Here is a 6000-nt window from a genome sequence, read left to right on the forward strand (position 1 = left end):
GAATCCTCGCACAGAGGAACCTGGGCTACAGCTCACAGGGTCGCAAACTGTCGGACACAACTGAAGCGACTTGGCATGCAGGAACGCAAGTCAAACGTGCAGACTTTAAGGCACAATTAAAAATCAGAGGAAACAAATTGCTCTTTATGAAATTGCTTAATATTCTAGGAGAGAATATTTCTATCATCAGTGGCATCGTTTTTCATAGTTTCCTACGATGGTCAAAAGAGCAAGAGTTGATTGGCTCTAGACTGTGAAAATTTTAATATAATAAAGTACAGCAAAAGTTTACAACTCATGCACACCAGGGGGAGCTTTCGCCTTTCCTAAGAAGTCCAAGTTAAATTTAATTTGCTTATCATTGCATACTAATATTTTTAAAAGCCTATCAAATAGAAAGGTCATGAGCTTGTCAATATCATTATCACTGCTATTTTAAAAGTTATTTCCAATTAAGAAAAAGGAATGTAGTAAAAGAAATTTTTTTAAAGCTTTGAATAAGCTAGATACATTGCAGGGAATGATGCAATGATCAAGCATCAAATGATGCTAGACTGAGATCCTTTCATTATTGCTTTCAACACACTTTACAAAGACATGTACCAATTCTAATGCCTGTAACATACAGTGAGCATTTAACTATGCACTAGTTTGTTCAGATTAACCTGTTAAGTAAAATATAAACACCATGGCAGTCTGCATTCGTCCCTCACATGCAGTGCTATTCACAGCACATTTTAATTCATTCACCAGGTTCAACCAACTTTGTAGCAATTACAGAAATAATTGCGCCAAATTTAGTTTACTTGAGCACTGAATTTTTTTAAATGGTTCGTCTAGTTAGATACAGATCATCTGGTGGTTTTATGAAACTAACTATGGATAAAGATGACTAATGCAATTTGGTGTGGGACAGATCAATTAAAAAATTGTATTTCCATTATCCTTGTATTTCCACTTCTTAGCACAACTCCTGGCAGGGAGAACACACATCCTGAGTGTGACTGGCCGAAAGTTTAGAAAAAAAAAAAAAAAAATCCATGGCTTTACTGATTGGGCTAAAGTCTTAATAATTTATAACACAGCCTCTCTTCCAGAAACATCCAAAGGAATGTCGAAATAACCGCAGAACGGAATTAAATGACCTAATGGTGGTAAAGAAGGAATACCCTTTTTTAAAACGTGCTTTTTTTAACAGCACCTGCAGCAACTTTCCCCTGGTCCTCTCCCCACATTTCACAGCGCTCAGAGGCATCAGCTCTCGTAGGAAAAATGAGGTTTAAACACGAAAAGCGACTTGCCCACGGTCTCTTGCCAACAAGGGGCACAACCACAACTCATTTTCCGGCCCTTCAGAGTCCAGATTTCCCTCTCCCTTCATTCTTGGGAACCGAACACACTTCACATACTAGGACCCGTATCTCGACCCCCAAACAAAAGTCGACAGCAAAATGACCTATACTAGTAGGCAGAGCCGAGCCCGACTCTAGCCTCCATGTCACCCACGCTCGGTCGCACTCCAGAGGCGGGGTTAATTTGCAGCCGACGAATCAGAAAGCTGTTTGGCGAGGCGAAGGGGCGCTCTCTCTCAACGTCACTTCCTTCCGGAGCTGGGTTTTTGCTACCATTTTCCATTATCCCACTTCCCTCTCCCCCGGAAGCCCTATTGCTAGTGGAAGGCGGGACCAGCACGCGCTCCTTGTGCTCTCGGATTATATCAAAGAGTAGACGAGCGCTAGCCTCCGCGCCAAGAGACTTACCGAACAGAGGAGTTGTCGGGAATCTGATAACCTCTCAGAAAGCTTTTTGTAGTGGTCTTTACCACTCGAGAAGGTCCTCTTTCGGAAACTTCAACTCCCAGAGGCAGAGCCGGTAGCTGCACGTAGGAGGCTACGGAGGTTACGTCTTTCGTCAGCCTACTGCGCCAACTCCGGACCCGCAGTGGGAGAAAGGGGCGGGGTTTGTGGGGGGCGGGGTCTGGGGTTAGGGTTTCTGGAGTGGGAGGTGTTTGAGTAATACCTGATTTTCCAATTCAAGGCAGGCGTACACCTGCAGGCATTTATTCATATATCCTCGTGGGGATGGCGAGGGATGTTAAGACATTCCTACTCTTAAAAATGACCAACACTAATAAAGGGCTTATAGTTCTTCCGTGTTTGAGATGAGAGGAAAGCATCTGTTGCCTGTATTATTTGTATTTATAATACAGGAGGTTTTCAGTATCACATAATTTTACACAACTGAAGTGGAAAATTAGATTTTAAAAGTGAATCAAGCGCCCAATAAGATGTAATTAAATCTAGAATGTTTACACCTTTTCTTCCTTATAACCATAAGTCTTACTCTGCATTCATTCTTTGAACTGTTTTTCATATACTGTTTTGTAAGACACTGGGTGATGTTTCATTGTTTATAATGCCTGACTTTACTATGTAACCTTTTTGCTATATATAGATTAAGTCACCTGAGGAAGAGCTGTAACATAATCCTGTTGGCGGTCATTTTCTATTTAGTTTTTAATTTGGGCCTACTTCTAATAAGTGGTTATTGCAGAATTCGAAGATAAGAATGATGTTTGAATCAATGAATAGAAGATTTCCCTCTAAGTATGGGAAGAACCCTGGAATGATTTATACTTAATACTTGAAAACATTTTAACATGTTTAAAGGTTTCTGTGAATAGGAAATTAAATTCCAGATTTGGCTTTTCTGAAAGAATTGTAATTTCTGTAAATTTAGTTACAAAACTGAAGTCACTCTTGCTTTAAATCATCGAATTTTACTTGAAACACTGTCACTACAACATGGTTGTAGGCCGCTCTCTGTTTCCTCATTATGTCAAGTCCAAAAGATCTTTTAACTAAGAATTGGCAAGGAAGTCTGGATCCATTTCTGATCTGTTAGTAGGGCATCTTTTTTCAGCTACCTCCATATCAGGCCAAAGAGTAGCTGAGGGAGGATTAGTAATTGGATATTTAGCCCTTCACATGTAGGTCATTAAGCTCAGGCTGGCATAGTGATGTGCCAAAACTTTCAACAGCTGTTCAGCTGCCCCTCAGGGATCTGTTTTATGAAGAATTGTATATTTTTCAGTGCTAGTACCTGATACCCTTATTAAAACAAAAATTTTAAGTTACTTAAAAAACCCTCATGTGTTTTCTTTTGACATAGCCATTTAACTTTACGAGTCATAGGGTGTGAAATTTAAAATGATTCTAGTATCATCCAAAGCTGCACTAGCAAAAACTGGACAGTTTAATCAAAGATATAGAAAGCATATAGAAAATGCAGGAAGCAAAAACCATAATATGAAACAGTATTATTTTCATTAATTTGTAAAACTCATGTATTTATTTATTTTACATACTAATTGAGTCCCATGTTTTTTTGTCTTAGTATTGTTGATACAAAGATAACTAAATCATGATCTTTGTTCTTGAGGAATCCTTAGAGCTGGTGTTAATTATCATACAACATAATGTACTTGAGATGCCTCTACATGGAGAGGAGCAACTAAATGTTCCTGGAGGTGAGTGACATAGTTTCAGAAATTGAATAATTTGTTCTATCTTGGAAAGTAAATAGAGTTTCTCCAGATATCAGGAAGGAAAAGTATTTTAAGTATTGGGAACAGTGAAAGCAAAGGCATGTCATAGTTTGGTACATGACTGATAAGCTGTGGGTAGGATGAGAAAGGAGGAGGAAAGACTGACCCTAAAATTTGGACAACTGTGTTAGCCCCTCAGTCATGTCTGACTGTTTGTGACCCCAGGGACTGCAGGCTGCCAGGATCCTCTGCCCTTGGGATTTTCCAGGAAGGATACTGGTAGGTTGCCATTTCCTTTTCCAGGGGATCTTCCCAGTGCATGGATTGAACCTGGGTCTCCTGCATTGCAGGCAGATTCTTTAACATCTGAGTTCTAATTTGGACAACTGTAGGAATGTAATTCTGTTAACTGGATCATTTGGCAAATAGCAGAAGAAAATTAGGTTTTGAAAAAAATTCATTTGGTTTTGAATGTATAGGTTCTGGGGAGTCTGCAGAACATCTAAGTAGAAACAGAAATTTTTCAGCACATATTTGGTATTTTAAGCCAACATCACAGGTTGAAATCAGAGATGCTAGACCATAGGTTACAAACCTATAATGTCTGTTATGACTAGAAGGCACAAGCTATCTAGAAAAGAAGTGCCACAAACCTGAGAGCATATTCTCTGTTTAATCAGGGAACAAGTTCCAAGTAGTGGGCCTAATGCCATCAGAACTCAATATTTTAAGAGCAGCCAGAGGTTTGGTTTTCAATGTGAAATCTGATTTTTAAGTGTTGTCAACTATTTTGTTTGTTTTTAAGTACTAAGCAAAGCATGTCTTGGACCACATTTAGACAGCAGCCAGTTTGTTAAATTGGACTATAGATCATGAGTCCCCAGCCCTCAGGGCCATGGATCAGTTAGGAAACAGGCCACGCAGCAGGAGGTGAATGGTGGTAGCAAGCAAAGCTTCTTGTATGGTGCCCAATGCCTCACATTACCACCTGAACCAATTTCCCCCTTGGTCCCCCTCCCACCACCACCATCCATGGAAAAATGGTCTTCCACAAAACTGGTCTTTGGCGCCAAATAGGTTGGAGCCTGCTGCTATGGATTATAGAGAAGAGGGCTACAGATAAAATCAGAATGTTAGGACACAAATATGGTAATAAAGTCATGAGCTCCTCCAAGATGCTAGCCTGAAAACATGGGACAGTCATTACAAATTATTTTAAGCCTAGTTCTGATATTTTATAAGTATGAGAGTACTCTTCAGCAGGTTTGGGAGGTATGGGAATAGAGTTACACTTGTAGATATCCAAAGCCTTCGACTATATGGATCACAATAAACTGTGGAAAATTTTGAAAGAAATGGGAATACCAGACCACCTGATCTGCCTCTTGAGAAACCTGTGTACAGGTCAGGAAGCAACAGTTAGAACTGGACATTGAACAACACACTGGTTCCAAATAGGAAAAGGAGTATGTCAAGACTGTATATTGTCACCTTGCTTGTTTAACTTATATGCAGAGTACATCATGAGAAATGCTGGGCTGCAGGAAGCACAAGCTGGAATCAAGATTGCCAGGAGAAATATCAATAACCTCAGATATGCAGATGACACCACCCTTATGGCAGAAAGTGAAGAGGAACTAAAGAGCCTCTTGATGAAAGTGAAAGAGGAGAGTGAAAAAGTTGGCTTAAAGCTCAGCATTCAGAAAACTAAGATCATGGCAACCAGTCCCATCACTTCATGGCAAATAGATGTGGAAACGGTGGAAACAGTGGCTGACTATTTTTCTCAGCACCAAAATCATGGTGACTGCAGCCATGAAATTAAGGACGCTTGCTCCTTGCAAGGAAAGTTATGGCCAACCATGATAGCATATTAAAAAGCAGACATTACTTTGCCAACAAAGCTCCATCTAGTCAATGCTATGATTTTTCCAGTAGTCATGTATGGATGTAAGAGTTGGACTGTAAAGAAAACTGAGTGCCAAAGAATTGATGCTTTTGAACTGTGGTGTTGAAGAAGACTCTTGAGAGTCCCTTGGACTGCAAAGAGATCCAACCAGTCCATCCTAAAGGAGATCAGTCCTGGGTGTTCATTGAAGGGACTGATGTTGAAGCTGAAGCTCCAATACTTTGGCCACCTGATGTGGAGACCTGACTTATTTGAAAAGACTCTGATGCTGGGAAAGATTGAGGGCAGGAGGAGAAGGGGATGACAGAGGATGAGATGGTTGGATGGCATTGCCAACACAGTGGACATGGGTTTGGGTGGACTCCGGGGGTTGGTGATGGACAGGGAGGTCTGGCATACTGTGGTTCATGGGGTTGCAAGAGTCGGACATGACTGAACTACTGAACTGAACTGAAGCAAAAGAAAAAAAAAAAACGTAATTTATTTTAAATGACATGAAAGATATCTAAAAGGCAAAATCAACCTATCATCTGTAATCATTTCA

General features: G+C 40.2%; 1 protein-coding gene across 5 annotated transcripts in view; it reads right to left on the bottom strand.

Annotated features, from left to right (window-relative positions):
• TRMT10A (tRNA methyltransferase 10A) overlaps nt 1–1934 on the bottom strand; it is a 37548-nt gene extending 35614 nt beyond the window's left edge. For all 5 annotated transcript variants that reach the window (XM_070452180.1, XM_070452176.1, XM_020884238.2 and 2 more), the window contains exon 1: nt 1761–1934. The gene's annotated coding sequence lies outside the window, so the exon portion shown is untranslated. The remainder of the gene's footprint in view (nt 1–1760) is intronic.
• Between the last annotated feature and the right edge of the window lie 4066 nt (nt 1935–6000).

The sequence above is a fragment of the Odocoileus virginianus genome, chromosome 21, assembly GCF_023699985.2.
Source record: "Odocoileus virginianus isolate 20LAN1187 ecotype Illinois chromosome 21, Ovbor_1.2, whole genome shotgun sequence".
NCBI classification, from domain to species: domain Eukaryota; kingdom Metazoa; phylum Chordata; class Mammalia; order Artiodactyla; family Cervidae; genus Odocoileus; species Odocoileus virginianus.